This window comes from Tamandua tetradactyla, chromosome 8, assembly GCF_023851605.1.
Source record: "Tamandua tetradactyla isolate mTamTet1 chromosome 8, mTamTet1.pri, whole genome shotgun sequence".
NCBI classification, from domain to species: domain Eukaryota; kingdom Metazoa; phylum Chordata; class Mammalia; order Pilosa; family Myrmecophagidae; genus Tamandua; species Tamandua tetradactyla.
In genome coordinates this window covers 116,577,833-116,601,318 of record NC_135334.1, presented here as the reverse complement: position 1 = coordinate 116,601,318, position 23,486 = coordinate 116,577,833, and the positions used below count along the sequence as shown (strand labels likewise).

The 23,486-nt window shown below is 38.3% G+C and overlaps 2 long non-coding RNA genes across 3 annotated transcripts in view; both read left to right on the top strand.

Moving 5' to 3' along the window:
- Window positions 1-23,486, top strand: part of LOC143643755 (uncharacterized) — a 153,819-nt gene that overhangs the window by 32,369 nt on the left and 97,964 nt on the right. The window contains exons 3-4 of one of the 2 annotated variants that reach the window (XR_013156375.1): window positions 7,695-7,805; window positions 8,101-8,332. This is a non-coding gene — a long non-coding RNA (uncharacterized LOC143643755). Of the gene's footprint in view, window positions 1-7,694; window positions 7,806-8,100; window positions 8,333-14,003; window positions 14,227-23,486 lie in introns of those variants that run through there. The other variant, XR_013156374.1, reaches the window with a different exon arrangement.
- Window positions 22,850-23,486, top strand: part of LOC143643753 (uncharacterized) — a 30,568-nt gene continuing 29,931 nt past the window's right edge. The window contains exon 1 of the long non-coding RNA XR_013156372.1: window positions 22,850-23,061. This is a non-coding gene — a long non-coding RNA (uncharacterized LOC143643753). The remainder of the gene's footprint in view (window positions 23,062-23,486) is intronic.

Here is a 23,486-nt window from a genome sequence, read left to right as displayed (position 1 = left end):
CTGGATAGTAGCAAAGTCAGTTAAAATAGAATCCAGGAAATAAAAACAAAAAAGGAGTGAATGGCAGCATAGATGATTTCAGTGGCGTGTAGCTCTCTAGAAGAAACGGGGCTTCTACTTTTCATGTTAAACAAGAAAAACAAGGGAAAGGCTTTGTGAACATTTTATCCCTTTAAAAATTTTCTAATTAGCTACAGAATGTGCATATAATTCTTAAAGCTACAAATGTGTCCATACTATACATGGAACACAAAGAAAAATGGAGTTGATAATATCCATAATATAGTATAGAGCTGCAGTTTGGGATACATTAGTGTCTAATGATCAAAATGCAATTAGAGAAGAAGGATGAGCTCATGACCTTAGTTGTCATGGAACTAATGTCCCCACAGGAAAGAAATTAGAAGAGTATATACACAGTATGTTAGAAGGGACAGCATATTACTCTAGTTAAAATTACTGAATTGGTTTAAGGGTCAGGGAGGCCTAAATATCAGTTTGGTTTGCTGAAGCTGCCAGAATGCCAAATGTCAGAAGTGGGTTGGCTTTTATAATAGGAATTTATTAGCTTAAAATTTATAGTGCTAAGGCTGTAGAAAATGTCTAAATTGAGATACCAACAGGACGGTACCTTCTCTGAAAAAAGGCCACAAGCATCTGGAACACTTCTGTCTCGTGGGAAGGTACATGGGTAGCATCTGCTGGTTCTTCTCTCCTGGGTTTTGCTGCTTTCAGCTTCTGGCTTCAGTGGCTTCCTCTCTCAGCTTTTGTGGGTCCTCTCATTTTCTCAAGGGCTTTTCTCTATGAGCTTCCCTTAATTTCATCTCTTAGCTTCTCTGAACTCACTGGATATTTTTTGTGTGTCCTTTCAAAGGACCCCAGTGGTTTGTTCACATGAAACTTAACCCCACAAAGGATAGGTCAAGTCTACTTAAAATTTAGGCCTAAGAGTCACCCCCAAGGGAGCCTCTTTTGTTGCTCAGATGTGGCCCCTCTCTCCAGCCAACATGACTAGCAGTCTCACCACCCTCCCCCTCTCTGCGTGGGACATGACTCCCAGGGGTGTGGACCTTCCTGGCAATGTGGGACAGAGATCCTAGAATGAGCTGAGACTCAGCATCAAGGGACTGAGAAAAACCCTAGAATGAGCTGAGAATTAACATTAAGGGATTGAGAGAAACATCTCGACCAAAAGGAGGAAGAGTAAAATGAGACAAAGTGTCAATTGGCTGAGAGATTCCAAACAGAGTCCAGAGGTTACGCATTAAGTAGCTATCACCTTGTTGTTCAAGATGTAGTGGAGAGACTGGAGGGAATTGCCTGAAAATGTAGTGCTGTGTTCCAGTAGCCATGTTTCTTGGTGATGATTGAACAATGATACAGCTTTCACAATGAGACTCTGTGAATGTCAAAACCTTATGTCTGATGCTCCCTTTAGCTACTATATCAACAGAAGAGTAGAACATATGTAATAAAAATAAATAATAGGGGGAACAAATGTTAAAATAAATTCAGTTTAAAATAGTGGTAAATGAAAGCAAGGGGTAAGGGGTATGGTACGTATAGTCTTTTTTTCCTCTATTATCATTTTATTTCTTTTTCTGTTGTCTTTTTATTTCTTTTTCTAAATCAGTGCAAATGTACTGAGAAACGATGAATATGCAAGTATGTGATGATATTAAGAATTACTGATTGTATATGTAGAATGGAATGATATCTAAATGTTTTGTTTGTTAATTTTTTAAATTAATAATTAAAAAAAAGACCCCAGTAAGGTGATTGTATTGGTTTGTTAATGGTGCCAGAATGCAATATACCATAAATGGAATGGCTCTTAAAAAGGAAATTTATTAAGTTACAAGTTTGCAGTTCGAAGGCCATAAAAATGTCCAAACTATGGCATCCAGAGAAAGATGACTTGGCTCAGGAAAGGTCGATATCTGCCACATGGGAAGGCTCGTGGCCGGCATCTGCTGGCCCTTATTCCCAGTTCTGTTGCTTCTAGCTTCTGATTCCAGTGACTCCTCCCTAAGAATCTGTGGGTCTTCACTTAGCTCCTCTGGGACATGATTCTGGATTCTGGCTTGATTAACATCTCATGGGAAGGCACATGGTGATGTCCATTGGGTTCTGCATCTCTAAACATCCGTGTCTGGATGTCTCTGTCAGTTCTGAAGCAACTGTCTCCTGGGGTTTCTGCATTTCCAAATGACTATGTCTGCACCTGCATCTGAGATTTCTTCAAAAATTTTCCCCCCTTTAAAGGACTCTAATAAAGTAATGAAAATCTGCCTTGAATGGGTGGTATCACATCTCCATCTAATCAAAAGGATACACCCACAAAAATTGGGCATACCACATCCTTTTGAAGATAATCAAATCAAATGGTTTCCACCCTACGGTATTGAATCAGAATTAAAAGAAACATGACTACCCCCCACAAGATTGGATCAGGAAAAAGACATGGCTTTTCTGGGGTACATAACAGCTTCAAACCAGCACAGAGATTAAGGCCTACCTTGAATGGGGTGGGTTGCATCTCGATTGAAATAACCTAATCCAGAGATCCCACCTACAATAGGTCTGCACCCACAGGAATGGATTAATAGAACATGGTCATTTCTGGGGTACATAACAGCTACAAACTAACAGATAGGAAGCAGAAAAACAAGCCAAGGAACTCAGCACCAATATAATGCTATAGTCTTTGGGGAGAATGCGTAGCGTTGTTAATATCTCAATTTTGGGCTTCTCCCAGCCTCAAGACCATGAGCCAGTACATTCTCATTGTTTAAGTCAACCTGTTGTGTGACATTTATTATGGTGTCTCTTGCCAACTTAGACATCAGAAATCGCTTAAGTCTGTGTGAGTTTCTTTCTAGCATCCAAGCTGAACATGAAGAAATGAGGATGTAAGTGAGCATTCTGTGTGCTTTGGAAATCTGGAAGCAACTACAGATCCTTCTGAACATAGAGCAGGAAAGCTACAGAGAGTGGGTCACAAAAGTCTATCTTAGGGTATTCTTGCCATTTCTACCTTGAAGTGAAAACCAAACTCTAAAGAGGCATTTTGAAGAAACAAAATGAAATAGCCTTTTCACATAGTTTGGAACTTGGTGGTTTGAGTAAGATAAGGGCATATTTTATTCTTAAGATTTCATTGTCACAGAATGCACATAGCAAGTAGTAAAAACTTTTAAAAAATTGCTCCAAATTTTAAAATAAATTTTCATAAAAGCTTATGTTCATAAGTCAACAGATGGAAGTTGTAACAATTCTAAATTACAGTGGTGTTACATATCAAACCTGCCAAGACTATCCACAGCCCTCCGACTTGTCTCCATCCACTACTGGTCAGCCCAGCCCTTTTGTTATACATGGCTCCCAGGAATAGGCTGAGGCATCGAGTACTTTAAAGGACTGAGAACTTGAACTCAGACTAATACTTCACAAGACCCCTTCCCCAGGACAAACTTCACTCAAGAGCCCATATGCCCAGCTTGTTAGGCCCTGGACAACTAATCTATCTTTGACACTTCTGACTTGCCTCTCAGTTCTTCCTTCTTCAGCCTCTGACCCCTGCCCTAAAGTGCTAATGTGGGCTAGCTTGAGCTATCCAGTGATCTGAACTCTAACTAATTCAACCCTCTTGTCTCTGTCCTAAGCAATAAACCTTAAGAACTGAAAGCTATATATATATAGCTTGACCACTGAAAAAACTTTTGTATTCTGCTTGTTCCTCCCCATTGGTTTTGTTGGTGTTTGTATTCAACATAGTTAGCTCTTTTCCATCCCCCTGACGATCTCCTCTTGATCAGACTAGGTCCCTAGACCTTTTTTTGTCTTTCTTCTTTCCCTTCTTTATTCAGGCAAAATAGTCTTGGTGCAAAATCTAGGTGCGTATAGTTACCTAAGAGAAGTTCTAATCCAGTTTTGCAGTCTCAGTGAATACTTCTTGAAAACCTGGACTGTAAGAATCCAATAAAAGGTCAGTTTTAAACTGCTCATGAATAATTGTCATGGAAATAATTCATTATTACTAGAAATTTAGATACAAAGAAATTTTTTTAAATGAATTGTCTGGGTAAAATAACCTTAGACTTTGCTTAATAATGAATTTAGCTAGTGCATTACATTGTAAAACTTCAGGTTCTACCTTTAGTTTTATTCTGAAAACTAAGTAATTCTAACTTAGCCAACCCTTAATTACACTTCCTTCAATTCATGGAACTGGCTTGATCTGACACTGAATGGGTCAAAGGGTAAAACTAAATGAACAGTAGAGAGGAGATAAAATTGCTTGTTCCTTCTCTTCTAGTTTCTAGCTGTGTAATCTTGGGTAGGTGCCCCAGTTGCCTCCTCACTTCAATGAGAATAATAAAACTTTTAAAATATTTTACTAATCTGAAAACAGGATTTTGCTAAAAATAAAAATGGATCGACTTTACTAGGAAAACTAACGTGAAAATATTGTGATAAGGTGTAGAATGAAAATTAACAAAACACTTTTTCTTTAGAAATGTATTTTTTTTTTTTTTTTAAACAGTTTCTTGTTTTATTGTATTTTGTTTGTTTGTTTGTTTTTTACATGGGCTGGGGCCGGGAATCGAACCGAGGTCCTCCGGCATGGCAGGCAAGCACTTTGCCCACTGAGCCACCGCGGCCCGCCCCTAGAAATGTATTTTTAAATCCCTACAGTAAGGAAGCTGTCATTTTTTAAGCAAGGCATAAAATACAACTGAAAGAACAACAACAATGGAAAGAGGAGCCAGATGATACTCTTAACTGGTCTGAATCATCAGGAATTATACTCTTGCACTTACAATCTGAGTCTCATGTTTGATCCCATAGTTCATGCCAGCTGGATTTCTTCTCAGGTGATAAGCGCTTTTCGTGGATTTAATTGTGTCCAAGTTTGGATACGTTCTTGGTTGTGGTCCGTGCTCTGGTGGCTGTGGATCCATGGTGAATAAAACCTCTTTGAGCTGATACGTCATGAAGAAGTAGCCCAAATGAATCCTGTTGGGCTTTAACCCAGGTTACTAGAGTCCTTTATGAGTATAGAGGAAGTCAGGTGGAGAGAGAAGCCATGAGGAGCAACCAGAAGCCAGAAACCAGCAGAACCAGGAGTAGAAAGAAAGCATTGCCATGTGCATGGCCATTGTTAGAAAGAAAGCCATACTTGAAAGAGAATAAGCGCTCATCCCATTGTGGAGAAGAAAATAATTTATTCATGATCTTGCAAGAATGGGTGTACAACCAAAATGTGGCCGGTGTGCCAAGCAATAGAACGTTTTATACCCTAAGCTTAGCAAGCAGGTCCCTTCCCTGTTTCTCGGCTGGTTGGATATTCCAGAGGTTATAGCCTGTCTGGATAGTCTAATTCAAATTCCTGCCAAAAGGTCCTGCTTTTGTTTAAGCTTTACATTTCAGTGACTTGGGCTTTTACTTATTTAAATTTGTTTTTACCTATATAAAGATTTGGCACCAATTCTAGGCTTGGGTCAGAGAACCTCCCCTTTCCCTGCCTGAAAGAACAGTCTGAGCCATTTTGCAGCCCTTTGTTTAGTGAGTTCTCTTTCATCCTGCTCCATCTTGGTGAAAGCTAAACTTAAGTTTATTCTTACACCATGTGACGGAAAAGCCAAAGAAGCTCAATGATTTCAGGTCAGGCAGAAGACACCAATCCTAGGAGAAAGCAAACCTTCTAGCCTCTGAAATAGAGAGCCAATAAATTCCTGCAGTTAAAACAACTTGTTGTATAGTATTTGTTTCAGCAGCTAGGAAACTGAAATAGTTTTTGATACCGGAAAGTGGGGTGCTGCTATGACAAATACCTAAAAGTATAGAAACAGCTTTGGAATCAGGTAATAGGTAAAAGCTGAGAGAATTGTGAGGCTCTTGTTAGGAAAAGCTTAGATTGCTTTGCTAAAACTGTCATTCAATTTATAATTAAATGTACTCCCGATGAAGCCTTAAGTGGAACTTGTAATCAATGAACTTGGATATTTAGCTGAGGAGATTTTCAAACTCAGTGTGGAATGTGCAGCCTGGCTTCTCCTTGCAGTTTATAGTTGGAAAGGGAAAAGCTGAGAGCTAAACTCTTAAGAACAAAGAAACCGAAAACTGCTGGTTTAGAAAATTCTGAGCCTGTCTAGATAGTGTGCTTTGAGATTAGGGCTGGAAGTGGCACTATCAGGGACCTCCTTGTGTTTTTGGGACGTGAATCCCAGAGAACAGGGCTCCACATGAGAATTTAACTGAACAATCCTTTGTTAAAGAAGAAAATCTTCTTGTACCCATAAGAGACATTCAGTAAAACATGGTCCTTTTAAATTAAATACTGAAAGAGCATATAACTTAAACTGAATCAGATTCCCTTTCTGCTGCAAAGAGATTAGTTTTCTGTGTGTAGCTGGATACATAACAAATTAGAGAGCTCACAGAGAGCTTTCTACCATTTATAAACAAAAAAAGCAGTGGAAAAGTTACCAAAGCAAGAGAGAAGAGAACAAACGTGCCCAGACAGAGAAAGAAGACATGAGAAAAGAGACTTGACAACTTGTCTGGAGACTAAAAGGAGACCGGTAAAAACATTTAAATGACTTGTTCAAGTTTATTCCAGAAGCCCTGCCAAATCCCAAACATTGAGTTCCAGGAGAACCCCATGTATGCTGAGGTGTAGAAAATAAAAGAAAATAGGATAAATTTTAAAAGCTCACAAACTTTCTCTTTTTTTGTGCTCCTTAAGAAAATTCCTCTCCTTTTTCCTCCTTTTCTTCAAATTTCTAAAACAGATTCTGTGATTTCTAGCATAGATCCCTGGTTTTGTGCTACTGATTCTGGGAATGGGTAGGTAGAACTGAAATGTTAAAAGGACAAGATTTTACTTTACACTGGGAAAGAAATTATAAACAGATAGGATTGTAAGAATGCTGAAAGAAAAAAAGGAGAAGAGGAGAAATGGGGAAGTTGGGCACAGAGAGGCTTTGAGAATATTGGTGAGTTAGGAGCCGATTTTGAAGGCGTTGAGAGAGGCTCCACAATTTAGGCTTGGTATGTGAGATACTGAGAGAGGGTGGAAGATGGGACTTTTTATGAGGTCTGACCTTTTGAAATTTGTCTGAGAGAATTCAGTAAAGATGTGACTCATTTTTATAAATAAATCATTTATATTGCTAAACCGTATTTTTTTTTAATGTGCAGGACAGGCCCCTGTGATATTCCAGATTGTATTAAGGTCATTCTCACGGAAACATTCTGGTGTTTTTTTTCGTGAACTAGTTCAAGTCATGTTTTATTAAGTCCCGCTAGACGAATCCTATCTAGTACAGGTCAGTGCCAAGGTTATATGCCTGGCTCAGTAAACAGATACCACTTTATAAAGGTGAGAGAAAGAGAAAATAGGAGGCATATTTATTGATGAGAAATTGTTATTATGGGAGTGGTGTGGAGAGCATGAAGGTACACCCAGACTCCTCAGGTTCACTCACCTGGAATGGGTAATGACGAGGAAAACTGTGGACAACATTTAGATCAATCACAGAGAGGTAGAGACTTACCTCGAGGTTGTTTCACAGAAGGATTAGAAAGCGAGGTGACTGATACCCAGTCTAGGTCTTTTTTAGATATGGTATCCTAAATCATCTTTCCCCTTTCTGAAAAATACAATTTTGTGATTAATCTGTTTTTAGGTGAAGGAACTTGCTTGGGAATGTTACAGTGATAAGGTCATCCTTTTGAAAAACTTTCCGGGAGTTTGGAAGAAGTGTGGTCAAAACATTAGACCCAGGGAGAAGTTTCAGGTAATACCCAGATGCTTAGCATGACATTTTTCTCTGAAGTATCCACCAAGAAGGGCTGTTCCTCACCTTCTAATCACCATAAGGATGCTAGAGTCTATGGACTGTTCATTGGAATTCTGAAATTTTTAAAGCAAAACTGAATATTGTGAAAAATGCAGGTTTTGGGGCCTTCGGCACAACTGGTTAATTCTGTCCCCAGTACCTCTTCTGCCACATGAACAGCTTGACCATGGGAGCTGGGCTTCACTTTCACAGACTTAAAATTATTTTCCTTTCCCTGATCTCTCTCTGACAGAGCTGAAAACTTGGATCATATATTGTAACCTCTTCTGAGCCTAAATGAATGAGGCACAAAATGTCTCATGCTGTTAACACAAGGCATTTGTACTGTCCCAAATATTACAATATTACCTCAGCTGAGCACTTCTGAATTTTTGGATTTCCATGGTCAACATACCCAGGACCCATGTAACAACAAAGTGAATTCGCTGGCTTTGAAAGATAGAATAAAAGATGTCAATTTTTAATATGTGGCCTCCTTTATCTCATTTTTCCTCAAATTATAAAGAGTTTCCTGTCCAAAGATCCTCTCTGGAAATGTTGGGTATAAAAAGCAGGAGACTTTTCTCACTTTAGAAAGGTTTGTAGTGAATACAAAATATAGGTTTTGCATTCTGCCTAGACTCATTATACTCAGCAACCATTGTAAAAATACTTAGCTCCAGAACAAATGACATGTAGTTACAATACTGGCTGAGTCAAATACCCTTGTGTGACAAATATGGAACCCCTGGTAAGTACATTAAGCACGATGACTCAGGCTAGAACAAAAATATCTAGTACCTTCTGTGCACAAAACACTGCAATTTTTTCCTAGGTGAGCTGCTAAAGCTCTACAGTCTAGTTGGAAACATTGACCTACATCAAAACATATACATGCTGCTCGATAGTATAATCTGGTGTTTACTTAGCACAGAATCAGATTGATCTCTGGAAGGCTTCATGTTAAGTGGTCAGCTAGAGGAGTGTATAGTAAAAACCCTCCACAAATGTAAGGGTCTTTGCAGAATAACTATTTCTCTTAGAAATCCTTTAAGGCATTTGGTTCAAGGAACAGAGAAACTCTTGGAATGCTCTGCTTTAGTTAATTCAAGGTATGAGTAGATTATAGCCTCTTGGTTTACACTCATTTAATTCCTTTTTTATAATAGGAGTATAGAGTTGGCAGGCATACAATTTAGGGAGATACTTACAATGTTGTTTTTAATCTTTCCCTTTCAATATGCTTATAAATAGCAAGGTAAACTGTGAATTTCTTTCCTTTAGAAATGTTGTTACCCTGAGGGTTTAGTCAGTTTCAGGCTTTTGCAGGGAGCAGCATAACTTGGGTTTCTTTGATCCGAGTACAGTTATTCAAATAGCAATGATTGCAGCTGCTTGGGGGATTGGCATGAAAAACTGGTAACTCCGGAGCTTGTTTCTAAAATTCGCATGCGCATAAACGTGTCCAGGTAATGACGCTGAACAGTTTTCTCTCTCCTTATGTAGCTCTAATGTGGTTTGATTCTGTGGTTTGGGAAAGCAAAAAAAACCCAACCTGCCTCTTTTTTTGCACGGGCTGGCTCTGGGAACCAAACCCGGGTCTCTGGCATGGCAGGTGAGAACTCTGCCACTGAGCTCCCATTGCCTGCCCTCAACCTGCTTTTAAAGTGATACTTTGACACTTGTCAAAGTAATAAAATTTTCCAAATGTGATAGTCCTTCTGAATTCTGAGGGGAAAAAAAAGGGAACTTATAATAATAGGGTACTCAAAGATGAATCCAATACTTTATCTCTTCTTGGTAGGATTTTGAGTTCCTGAGTTCTTCTGAGTAAAGAATGTCATTTTATACTGGAACCTGTGTACTTTTTCCATAGATAGCCAAGAATTGGTATCTTATGAATAGTCTTATTATTTCTAACACTTCCTACAGACCAGGACAAAAATACCATTTGAGTTCCAAACTCAATTCTCATCCTTCCACTTTTGGCTATAGCTACAAAATGGAGAAAAAAGGTACGTGAAAGTGTTCACATCCCGCCCACTTGACTGTTGAAGCAGTTCTGGTGCCCTCGTGCATCTTTTATGCATTCACATGGCCCCGACGTCTGCTTCTCCTGGGCATTCGCATTTATTTAGATCCTTTTGCTCTTTTTCTACCTCTGATTCTCTCTCCGTCCAATCTCTATCTCTAGCTTCTTTCTGTTGTTCTCCTTTTTCTTGACCTCTCAGTCAACATTTTCCCTTCTAGTCAATGTTTCTGTCTTACGTCTTCCCAAATGTGTTTGTCTTTCCTTTTAAAAATGTTACTAAACTATTAGTTATGTTCAGTGAGTTCCTTTAGTATTTTGTAATAAAGCACCATTTTTCTATCTAATAAGAGTCCTGGGCATGTTTCTTCTGGAAGGCTTTTGCAATATCAACAATAGACCTCTAAACTGTTAGCTTAATCCCTGTTATTCACTATTGTATTGGTCAGAATAGTAATCCTATTTTTATGATGCATGCATCATTTGACCTCATACATGATAAGGCAAAGATCCTGTCTTTCTCAGCTATATGCTGTTACTAATTCACTACACTATACCAAGTGAGCACTCATAACGCCACTCACATGCCATGATGGTCACAATTTTGCAAAATATGAAAATAAGTTGAAGTAAAACCTATGAATGAAGAAGAGTTTACCTTTACATGGTGTGCTGACCTGCTACGTTTATCCGCTCATGAATTAGATTATAATAATATTTACTTTCAATGCCCTTGTATTTTTAGTATTTAAAAAAAAAAACATTTCTAAATATTTTATTTGCTTCTTAAAATCTTTCCCTAGATTGGTGCTTCTTAAACTTTAATCAGGGTACAAATCACTTGGAGATTTTGTTAAATCACCCATGTCTGGTCCCAACCCCCCTGTATTCTGATTTGATATGTCTGCCTGGGAACCAGGAATTTAGATTTTCAACCACTTTCAGTAACGCCGTTCCTGTTGCTCTGAGGGCCACGGTGTGAGTAGAACTGACATAAACAGCTGCACATCATTCAGATAACTGATTTTTTCTTCAGCCAGGTACTGGCATGCCATGTCGGGAATGGTGCATTAGGTCTTGATGATGGAGGCATTAAGATATGACTGATGCGGGGCGGGCCGCGGTGGCTCAGCGGGCAAGAGTGCTTGCCTGCTATGCCGGAGGACCTCGGTTCGATTCCCGGCCCCAGCCCATGTAAAAAACAAACAAACAAACAAAATATAATAAAAACAAGAAAATGTTTAAAGATGTTTCCCTTTCTTCCTTCCTTCCTTCTCTGTCTTTCCTTCCCTTCCTCCCTCTCTAAAAAAAATAAAAAAAAAAAAAAAAAAAAAAAAAAAAGATATGACTGATGCCATGGGACTTCAGAATGTGCTAGTCTAGAAAGAGCCTTGGAAGACAAAGCCCTGCCGACCTCGGGAGACATGTACACTACTCTGTATTGCTTTTGGTGTAGGAACCTATGGCAACGCGAACAGGTCAAATTGTGCAAGTTGACAAACCTCCAATTGAACCAAAGGAAGATGCCCCTTCTTTTGAAGATCAAGGAACCAAGTCCACTAGAAAGGGGACAGAAAGACTAGCTCTTTGCTGAAGGCTTCATAATAAAATGAAAACTGCTGTGATGGCGATTCTTTCTTGACTGCCTTGAGTATAGGAGTTGGTCCATGCTTGCAAGTACTAAATGGTAATAAGAAAATAAGGATTTTAAACTATGATTACTTCTTAGAAATCTACAACCTCCAGATGAGTTCCAGGACTGATCTGGCCTAGGAACTCTGGCCAGATCAGTCCTGAAGCCCAGAGGGGCCAGTCTCTCCAGAAATATCAACTAATTTTATCCCCCATCCCACATTATCAACAGCTTCATCCAACAGGAAAAGGTTAGAATGGGCATATTCCAAATTCCCCAAAAGAGTGAGAGAAAGAGCAAAGGAGAAAGTGGAGTTGTAACTGGGAAGATAGGATCAACAAACGAGTATGACTGTTGAATCATTATATTGATATTTATTTTAGTCTTCAGTGTTTTGGAGCATCTAAAAGGAAAAACTGAAAAATTGTGGAATTGTAACCCATATCAAACTCTGAAATCTGTTCTACAGCTAATTGTTGTGATGTGCTTTGAAATGTACTGCTTTTTTTGAATATAGCTATTTTTCACACAAAAAAGATGACAATTAAAAAAAGAAAATATGGCTTTTAAGCTGCTGAATGCTAAGGGTGCATAATCTCTGAATGAACAAGCAATAATTTTGAGACCTTTAGTGATTGATTGGTATACTATGTCAGCTATAAATGTTATCTTTTTTATGACCTTAGGGAGTTTATTTATTGAATAACACAATTTTATGAAGTTTATGGTAAGATATTAATTGTTCTTAATTTATAGATAGAGCAATTGGAGCTAAGAAGGTTTAACTGAATTTCCCAAGATCATAAAGTAAAAGTTGACAGAGTTTTGAACTAAAAATTCTAGTTCTTCAACCAAGTCAATGCTTTCTACTTTATACCAAGCCTCCTGTCAAATGCAATGCACATAAAATCAGGGTTGTGGGCTCTTCATTGGAATAAAATGACATTTTGAATGTGCTGAACTATAAAATAGGTATGTTTTCTTCTGTTTGAATGCTTTTAGAGTAAAATAAAATTACAGTGACTCCCCTCTAACCCTGATATTTGGTATTCTTTTATGTTTGCTTCTATTAAGCACACAAAAAGCTGGCTTTAATTCGGCTAAATTACTATAAATTGGATTTATCTTTTTGAGTAGAGATTACTCTATGCTGCCATGAAATGGGAGACTTTACTACTTTTATGAGTGAGATGGCACTTTGTCATGAAAGAGTTCTTTTATTTTTCCTGTGTATTTCCCACCTTTGTCTCCATTTCCACAATTCCCAATTTTTGTTGTTCACGAGGGTGTTAAAGGGATATAGTCACGTGATATGTGCTATGACGTATTTCACTATTGTGTGATGATAAAGTCAGTACATTTTTGGGCTTAATTCCCAGTGAGGCATCTCACAGAAAGGGAAAAACTTATTTCCCTATGGAGAATTTAGTCAAGGGCCAGCCTTGTCTCCACTAACTATTTACTGCAGAGAAATCACAGACAGCTCATGGTAACAAAAAATAAGTAAATAAGCTTTTAAATTTAGAATATTACTCAAGGCTCTGGGTGCAGGTGTCCTGCCCTGATGGTGTCATCCAGCATGGTAATACAATCCTGGCAGTTATTTGCACACTCTTTTCCTTGGAGGAATGGGGATGGGAAGATGCCTTTGGTAGTGACCACACAGTTGTCCAGCCAAGGCTGTTGCACAATATCAAAACTTCATGTCCCAACATTAAGATGGCACAACTGTAGTTAGAGCCTTGAATTAGTTCAAATGTCCACCTCTTTCCTCACAACTCAGGAGAGGGAGTCCCTATCTTTCATTCCTGTGGGAAATCCTAATTGATCTAAGGTAATCATTGTGCTTCCAATCCCCTGGCCATTGTTGATTTAGGGTAGGCATGTATATGAAACTCAGTTCTGACTGGTGAGACATGAGGCAGGATTAATGAGGCATTTTGGGAAAATGATCTTCCCAGGTCTAAAAAGGAGACACTGGAGCAGAGAGTTAGAGGGTTAGGCACAGTATTCTAAGGTAGATACAATCAATTTGATTAATTGCTTATATATTGTGTAGTTGACTTTTTTTAATAGCATATTTGTGAGACAACACAATCTTCACATGAAATTTATGTTTCTATATATTTTCCTCAGATTTTATTCACAGAAAATATAGAAATTATCAACTATCATAAACAATTTTAGATTTTGTTAACCCATTTTGGTCAAATTAGTATCACCCAAGAGTTTGAAAATATATATGCTCTCACCAGAGGTGTACAGCAGTAGCAGATTGAGTGCAGTAATACCCCAATTCTCCTCATTCCATGTTCCTTTCAATGTGACTGCAGTGCTTCTTATCAAAAGGATAAGATAAGGATACTTTCCCACTCCTTGAAACTGAGTTGGCCTTGTGGCTTGCTTTGACCGGTAGACATGGAAGAAATGTTAATATGTCTGCTCCAAAACTAGGCCTCAAGAAACTGAGCTTACCTCTGCCTTTCTGTATCAGAATCCTGTCTCCACCCCACTAATAATCTTGGGCTTGGCTGCTGGGGGAAGAGAAACCATATGGCATCCCTGTGGTCCCCACTGAATTCATTGTAGACCAGCCGAGGCTCAGCCAACATCAGAGATGCCTGAGAGCCCAGCCTTGGTCAGCAGAGATGGCTCCATCACATAAAGAGTCAGGGTCAGAGCAGAACCATCCAATGACCCACAGACTGTGAGCAAACGTAAATGCTTCTTTTCGCATTTCACTGAAGTGTTGTTGGTGCTTTTAGGGGAACATTATTGTGCCAATAGATTGTGTTTAACTTACCACACTCTCATCAGTATATGATATTTTATATTGTAATTTGTTAGGCACAAGATGGTACTATACTCACTTAAATTTTAACTGCTGAGTAGGTAGTGTCTGTAATAATTCAAGTCCTCAGATAATAATTATGTTTGGAGCAACTGAACAAAGACATACACCATGGGGCTTATTGCATTTGTGTTTAAAATGGCTTATTTTGAAGGACCTATAATAGACATCAACTTCCAGAGAAATATAGTAGCTGCATGAAGGAAGTTTTAGGTATTCTTAATCTGATGGTCATAAATATAACCTGCCATTAAATCCTTATTTAGCTTTTGTAATGCAATGTCATTTGAGATAATATGCAAAAATTAATATAAACAATTTAGTTAACATTTGGTAAAATTTCAATTTAATGTGACCCAGATTATGATTCTAGATTGAGGTAATATTTTTTAAATTTTTTATTAATTAAAAAAAAAATTACAAGAAAGAAACACAAACATTCCCAACACATGCACTCAGCAATTCACAATATCATCACATAGTTGCATATTCATCATCATGATCATTTCCCAGAACATTTGCATCAATTCAGATAAAGAAATAAAAAGACAACAGAAAAATAAAACAAAAACAGAAAAAAAATTTACATACCATACCCCTTACCCTCCCTTTCAATAATCACTAGCATTTCAAACTAAATTTATTTTAATGTTTGTTCCCCCTATTATTTATTTTTATTCCATATGCTCTACTCATTGTCAACAAGGTAGATAAAAGGAATGTCATCACAAGGTTTTCACAATCACACAGTCACAGCTATATCATTATACAATCATCATCAAGAAACATGGCTACTGGAACACAGCTCTACATTTTCAGGCAGTTCCCTCCAGCCTCTCCATTACATCTTGGATAACAAGGTGATATCTACTTAATGCGTAAGAATAACCTCCAGGATAACCTCTCAACTTTGTTTGAAATCTCTCAGCCATTGACACTTTGTCTCATTTCACTCTTCCCCCTTTTTATCGAGAAGTTTCTCCCAATACCTTGATGCTGGGTCTCAGCTCATTGTAGAGTTTTTCTCAATCCCTTGATGCTGAATCTCAGCTCATTCTGGGATTTCTGTCCCACATTGCCAGGAAGATCCACACCCCTGGGAGCCATGCCCCACGCAGACGGGGGTGGGTGGTGAGTTTGCTTGCTGTGTTGGCTGGAGAGAGAGGCCACATCTGAGCAACAAAAGAGGTTCTCTTGGGGGTGACTCTTAGGCCTAATTTTAAGTAGGCTTGACCTATCCCCTGTGGGGTTAAGTTTCATATGAACAAACCCCAAGACTGGGGGCTCAGCTTATAGCTTTGGTTGTCCACATTGCTTGTGAGAATATCAAGAATTCAACTTGGGAAAGTTGAGTTTTCCCCCATTCTCAACATTCCCTGAAGGGGGCTTTGCAAATACTTTTCCACGCACTGATCAAATCACTCTGGGATTCATCAGGGCATCACCTGGACAAATCAACAAAATCTCATGTCCTGCCCAAAGTTCCATGTACTTAAGGTATTCAACCAGCTATCTACATAAGTTATATTAGGAGATGCACCAATCGAAATATAAACTTGTACCAAATAAACATTTTTTGCTTTAATCTCATGCATAAGTTGAAATTTTAAAATATTAATTACCATCTATTTTCAGCACACTGCAGTAATGACATTCTTTTGTTCTTCCTCATGTAAAAACATTTTTTAAATTTGTACATTTAGTCACTATCATTATACACTCTAGGCATTCCTATATTATATCATCTCAATCTTTATCATCTACCTTTCTTTCTGATTTCATTTATGCCCCAGCCCTCCTCCCTCTATCATTCTCACATGCAGCTTCATTCAGTGTTTTAACATAATTTTATTACAGATAGGTAATATTGTGCTGTCCATTTCTGAGTTTTTATATTCAGTCCTGTTGCATATCTGCATCCCTTCAGCTCCAATTACCCAATATCTTACCCTATGTCTATCTCCTGATGGTCTCTGTCACCAATGAAATATTCCAAGTTTATTCACTAATGTCAGTTCATATCAGTGAGACCATACAGTATTTGTCCTTTTGTTTCTGGCTAATCACATTCAGCATAATGTCCTTAAGGTCCATTCATGTTGTCACATAATTCATAACTTTATTCTGTCTTACAACTGCATAATATTCCATTTTATGTATATGCCACAGTTTGTTTAGCCAACTGTCTGTTGATGGATATTTTGGCTGCTTCCATCTCCTGATAATTGTAAATAATGCTGCTATAAACACTGGTGTGCAAATGTCCATTTGTGTCCTTGCCCTCATGTCCTTTGAGTAGAGACAGCATACAGATGGGTCCTGTTTGTAATCCATTCTGCCAGACTATGTCTTTTGATTGGGGAGTTTAATCCATTAACATTCAGTGTTATTACTGCATGGGTAGTACTTTCTTCTACTATTTTGCCTTCTGGATTTTATATGTCATATCTAATTTTCCTTCTTTTTACCTTTATTCATAGTCTTCCTTTCTACACTCTTCTTCACACCTCTCTCTTCTGTTTTCATATCTGTCTCTAGTGCTCCCTATAGTATTTCTTGCAGAGCTGGTCTCTTGGTCACAAATTCTCTCAGTGACTTTTTGTCTGAAAATGTTTTAATTTCTCCCTCATTTTTGAAGGACAATTTTGCTGGATATAAAATTCTTGCTGGCAGTTTTTCTCTTTTAATAATTTAAATATATCATCCCACTGTCTTCTTGCCTCCATGGTTTCTGTTTAGAGATCTACGCATAGTCTTATTGGGCTTCCCTTGTATGTGATGGATTGCTTTTCTTTTGCTGCTTTCAAGATTCTCTCTTTCTCTTTGACCTCTGACATTCTGATTAGTAAATATCTTGGAGTATGTCTATTTGGATCTATTCTCTTTGGGTACGCTGTACTTCTTTTTTTTTTTATATATTGTCATTGAAGAGCTTTATTTAATACTTATATTTGGCTCAACATTATCACATATTGTTTATATGCATAAATAGTTTTAGAACATTTGCATTAAGATGCTTTCCATTTCATCACAGAATATTTCTGCACTAGATATTATTATTATTATTTTTTTTTACAATAATTGTTATTTATTTTTGGCTTTTACATTATTTTACATTTGTCCCCAAATGTCCCACAAGTTCATTCATATCATTGCAATCCTCATAACCTCAATCCTTTTCATAGCAGCATAATATTGTATCATATGTCTACACCATGATTCACTAATCTACTTCTCGGTATTGCATCGTTCAGTCACCTGTATTCATTAGGCATTATGTATAATGTCTAAAGTACATGCACTTCTTGAATCTGTAATTTTAAGTCTTTCATAAGAGTTGGAAAATTTTCAGTGATAATTTCCTCCATTAGATTTCTCCTCCTTTTCCCTTCTCTTCTCCTTCTGGGATACCCACAACACATATATTCGTGTACTTCATATTGTCCTTCAATTCCCTGAGTCCCTGCTCAGATTTTTCCATTTTTTTCCCTATATTTTCTTTTTCTTGCTGGATTTCAGATGTTCTGTCCTCCAGTTCACTAATCCTATGTTCTGTCTCTCAAAATCTACCATTGTAGGTTTCCATTGTTTTTTTCATCTCTTCTACCTTGCCTTTCATTCCCATAAGTTCTGTGATTTGTTTTTTTCAGACTTTCCATTTCTTCTTTTTGTTCATTCCTTGCCTTCTTCATATCCTCCCACAATTCATTGATTTGGTTTTTGATGAGGTTGTACATGTCTGTTCATATATTCTGAATTAATTGTTTCAGCTCCTGTATGTCATTTGAATTGCTGTTTTGTTCCTTTGACTGGGCCGTATCTTCAATTTTTCTAGTGTGATTTGTTATTTTTTGCTGGCATCTGGACATTTAATTACCTTAATTAGTTTATTCTGGAGATTGCTTTCACTTCTTTTACCTAGGGTTTTCTTGCTGGATGAATTTGTTGTCTATCTGTTCTTTGACATTCAGTTCAGCTTTATCAGGACCTCTAGCTTAAGTTTTGTTTAACAGAGGAGAATTTTTCAGTTATTATTTTCTTGTTTCTTGCCCTGCTTGTATGGTGCCTCTCCCCCACCCCCACCCCCACCCCCACCCCCACCCCCACCCCCAGCTTAGGAGGGTCTACTTAGGTATTATATACCCCAGCTGGATTTTCCCAGATCAACCTGGCCTCCTATCAGGAGGAAAGAGTCACCTGCATTGGTTTTCTCTGAGGATGAGACCCAGCAGGTTGAAAGACTTTCCTGTGAAGTCTCTGGACTCTGTTTTTCTTATCCTGCCCAGTATGAGGTGCTTGTCTGCCTGTAGGTCCCACCAGCATAAGATGATGTGGTACCTTTAACTTTGGCAGACTCTCCCTGCTGGGGGCATGGTGGAGACAGAGGAGAGGTTGTAGGCTGGTTTTAATGGCTTCAAATTACCAAGCCCTGGTGTCTAAATTCCTTGAGGGAGGGATTCCACCTGAGTTGGGCTTCACCCCTCCCCTGGGGAAGGCACAGGCTCCAGATAAGCCCCCAAATAAGCTTGCTTCTGCCTATGCCTGGGGCAGTTGCAGCCTGAGAAGTCCTGTCACTATATCCAAAGGGAGTCAAGCCTTTATAGATACACAGCCACAAAAACCTCTGTTTCCTTCATTTCCCCCCCCCCCCCTTTTTCTGTCAGCCCTGCCCCTTTGGTGCTGGGGCAAAAATGAGCAATCTTTGCTTTGACCAGGTTCACCTGAGCTGGGGGCCTATTTTTAGTAGTCACAATTTGTTAATTAATTCCACAATTGACGTTTTGGAATGAGGGTTGGGCTCAGCCCCTGCTGCCTGTAAAGTCTCTTTCCTTTCCCCTCTGGGAAGCAGCCTGTGGGGAAGGTGCACCGGCCACTGCAGCTTTGGGAACTCACAGTTCTGGGGTGGGTCGCAGCTGGTCCAGACTGGGGCACACTGTGTGTCTGGTCAATGTGGCCCCAGGAGCTGTTCTGCACTGTTTCTGGTTATTTAGTAGTTGTACTGGAGGACAACCTAAAATGTGCACATTGTTAAGCCACCATCTTGACCCAGAAGACTGGATTGAGGTAATATTTTGATATTTTCATTTTTAAAAAATTATGGTAGACCAGCAAACAGGTATTGAATTAAAAAAATGCAGATGTGTTTTAAAATAAGGAGGTAAAGGGAGAAAATTAAACAATTTTTCCTTTTGAATTTTTGTGTTATGAGAATACAGAATGCTTCAACCCCAAATGTGAGCACAAGATTTTGTCAGTATCTATGTTCAAGAAAGCAACCAAAATAATGCCTTGGATTTATTAATAGAATACCAGCTATGTTTAAAACAGAAAAGTAGAGGTAGCAGAACAGGAGTTCATGTTTGTCAGGGTGGACATTTAAAATAAAGCTGTGATTTTAACATTGGGGAAGAAACATTAAGGTAGGTTTGTGCTAAATGTAGTTTAGGTCTACATATTGGCAAACTAGTCAACAAAGAAGAAAAAAAATGAGTATGTAAAGTGATATCCTGGTCATTAATTAAAAATAATAAAACAGGAGGATTGCAAAAACCAGGGCATGTATAGTAAGACCAGGGACCCATCTAGAAAGGGTCCCAAGAGATAGTAATAATCAATAAAAACAAGAGTCTGTAAATAGGTAGCAAGATAGATTTTAGAACTACAGAGCTCAGAAATAAGGTTTTAGCCCATGTACCAAACATATCCTCAGAGTTCTTTACTCATCTCCAGCTTCACCTCCTCTGATTATAACCCTGGCCCACCATTTCTAGCACTCCCAGAGTACTCCTTACATGATTCTATCTTTATATTCCCCATTGGATATTGTAATTGCATCTTTATATGCCTCGATAGTGAAACCTCTAGGAGCGTTTATCTCAAAAACAATGACCTATACCCTTAATCTCTCTCATCGTGTTTGGTTCATAGGAAGTTGCCCAATAAATGCTTATTTGAATGGGTGAATGAATGTCTAGGGAGGGAACATATGTATTGCATTTGGACTCCAAAGTGCCACCATGCATCAGGGAGAAAGTAAGTCAAGAGATTGTTGAGGCTTCCCTGGTTACTGGGGTTAGATATAGCAGAAAAAACATGAGTCAGCAGCATCCAAGAAAAGCTGAGGCACAGTCTTGATATGATAAGTTATCTCTGGTTGAGTAATCTTTATATTACTACTTTACGCCAGGATTCAGTTATAGAGATGATTCTGGTTATACCATCAGTCCCCACGTCAAGGCAGGAGGTAAAGGCAAGAAGGGTGGAGCCTACCCACCCCTGACAAGATGGCGTAGACTACATGCTTTCCTGGAATCTTAAGAGGGGGAAGTGAGAAATCTTAGGGTGGGGCCATCGGGTATATGATAAATTTGTAGTTGTCAATCACTAAGAACCAGGCTGTGTTGTTTCGTACTCGGCTTGTGATGACACTCAGGAATATGGGTTACAATGAATTGCTTCATAATGGGCTATTTCTCATTCTTGTAAAGCTGTTGCCCCTTGTGTTAACACGGACAAAATTTTACACTCTTTTTACCTCCATATTATTTCCATTCTTTTTCAGCATTTGTCTAAATAATAATGTGGTAGATTGAATTATGTACTCAATTTAGACATGTTCTTAACTTTAATCCCTGTTTCTGGATCTCTTAAAAAATGTTATTTTAAATTAAGGTGTGGCCCAGCTGTAAGTGGTAAAGTCTTAGTGCAGGTTACTGGGGTACATTATAAGCAGAAGAAATTCAGATGCAATCCGAGAAAGCCATGGAGAGGAGATCAACAGAACCCAGAAGAGAAAGAGAGGGCGTGGCCCTGTGATGTGAGGCAGGGAGAAAAGCTGAGGAAAACCAAGGATCTCTGGCAGGCAGTCCTATAAGGCCCCAGCCGTTGAGGAGAAAGCAAGCCTTGCTAACACTGCAATGTTGGACTTCTCGCCTCTGTGACTGTGAGCCCGTAAATGCTTGCTATTTAAGCCAACCTGTTCTGTGACATTTGTGTTAGCAGCTAAGGCAGAATTAAGACAAATAATAAGGAAATAAATATAGTGAAGATGTTATATTTTGACATAAATTCAAATCTCCCAAACTATTTGGTTTTGGTGGGGAAGAAAATGCTGTTGTTAATTTTTGTATTTTAGGCATGAGTACATTCTTCCTACTGGTGTAACATACTTTTCAATTAACTTTACAAATACCTAATCATGGCAGTTTTAGAAACTACAAAACAAACAAAACTGAGACAAAGTTCTTATTAAGCAGAGAAATAAATAGCCCCCACCCTGAAGTTCAGTTCATTCATTTGTAAAATGAAAATAAGAATTCCTTCTATCAGAGACAGGGAGAATAAAAGGAAATTTTATTAAGAATTCTTATGAAATACCTGCTGTATGGTATTTCCACCTGTACCCTGCTCCTTCTCTTCAAAAAGAAAAAAAGAAGGATAAATATTAAAAAAAAAAAATATTCCAACTAGGAAAAAAAATGTTTAGTCCTGGCATTTTTGCCCTAAAAGTTCTCATATACAAAAATATTAGGTCTAAGAAAAGCATTTCTGTTCACGTTCGATCAAGTACTGATTTAATGAATGTTTTTGCGTGCTTGTATGTGTCAATCGGTCTGTGGAGCCATTGGAAACCATAACATCTGAATATCCTTAAGGTTGAAAATGAGGATAAACAAAATTTTAGTTTTAAAAGACATCAAATGTTTAAAATAGATAAGCATTTAATAGCATGATTTTGTTCTTAAAATGACAAAATAGAAGCCAGTTAGTAAGTGAAACATGAAACAGAGCAGGAATCATGAACTTGAGTCACAGGAACCTTGGATGCATTGGCACATTTTGCTGCTTTTATCCATTATCAGCTGAAGACACTCTCACACCACTGCATGGAGATAAAAGGGTGAATGTCTTATCACCAGCTCCCTTGAGCCCTGTGGCAAAATCTTTTTGTGATTTGAACTTAATTACTTTGAAAGAGGTGCATCAATTTTATGAGGTTACAAGTAAAAGGACGATTTAGATTTCCCGTATGTGAGATTGGTCTGTAGATTGAATTCTAAACAATTGTCACTGTCCCAGCTTTGTAAAAATATGGCTCAGTTCTTTAAGGAAACATAAAATGCTAAGTAAAATTGTTCTTCCTGAGCCCCCAAGTCAGTACTAAAAAAATAAACTTAAACGATTATTTTATTGATGAAACCCTGAAGAACACCTATCAATGGATGTTATTCTTAAGATGTTGATAATTTCATTAAGTGCAAAATTTTGTTGTTGTTGTTATTACCCTTAATGATTTTAACAGGTGAGACCATTAAAATACATTTTATATTTTTGAAATATGATATGTAAGTGTAAGATTTGACCGCTCTACTTAAATATCTTCAGGACCCTGTGCTGATTTGAATCTTTTATGAACCCCAGCAAAGCCTATGTTTATTTAGTCCATCTCTGTGGGTGGGGCCTTTTGTTTAGGTGTTTCCATGGAGATGCAATGCAGCCCAATTAAGGTGGGTCTTAATGCTTTACCGGAGTCCTTTATGAGAGGACACAGAGAGCTCAGAGCCTAGAGATCGGAGCTCCCACAGGAGCCTGGAAACCCAGTTTGAAACAAGAATCCAGGAGAGAAGGCCAGCAAAGGTCACCACGTGCCTTGCCCTGTGACGGAAGAATCCCGGATGCCAGCAGACTTTCCTCAGAGAAGGTATCTCCCTCTTGATCCTGTAATTTGGATATTTTCATGGCCTTAGAACTGTAAATTTGTAACCTAATAAATTCCCTTTGTAAAAGCCAATCCATTTCTAGTATATTGCATTCTGGCAGTTTAGGAAACCAAAACAGGCAGTCAGCACACCAAATTTCTGGGAATCAACACTATTTTCCTTCAAGAACTAGAAAACACAGGATTCAGTGTGTCTAGCTGTAAGTTACTGTGGAGTTTTGGCATTATTCTCCTAGTGTAAAGCAATACGCTAGGTGTATTGGCTGTGTAGAGTAGGTGTTTGACCCTTGTCACTTTCACATAAGACAAGTAAGGTCTCCCCTTCTCCAGTGTAGAAGCAGTCAAATGAATTGCCTGCTCATTAGTTTTACCTGAATGACTCTTTAAGAGTTGCATGTCCTAAAAAA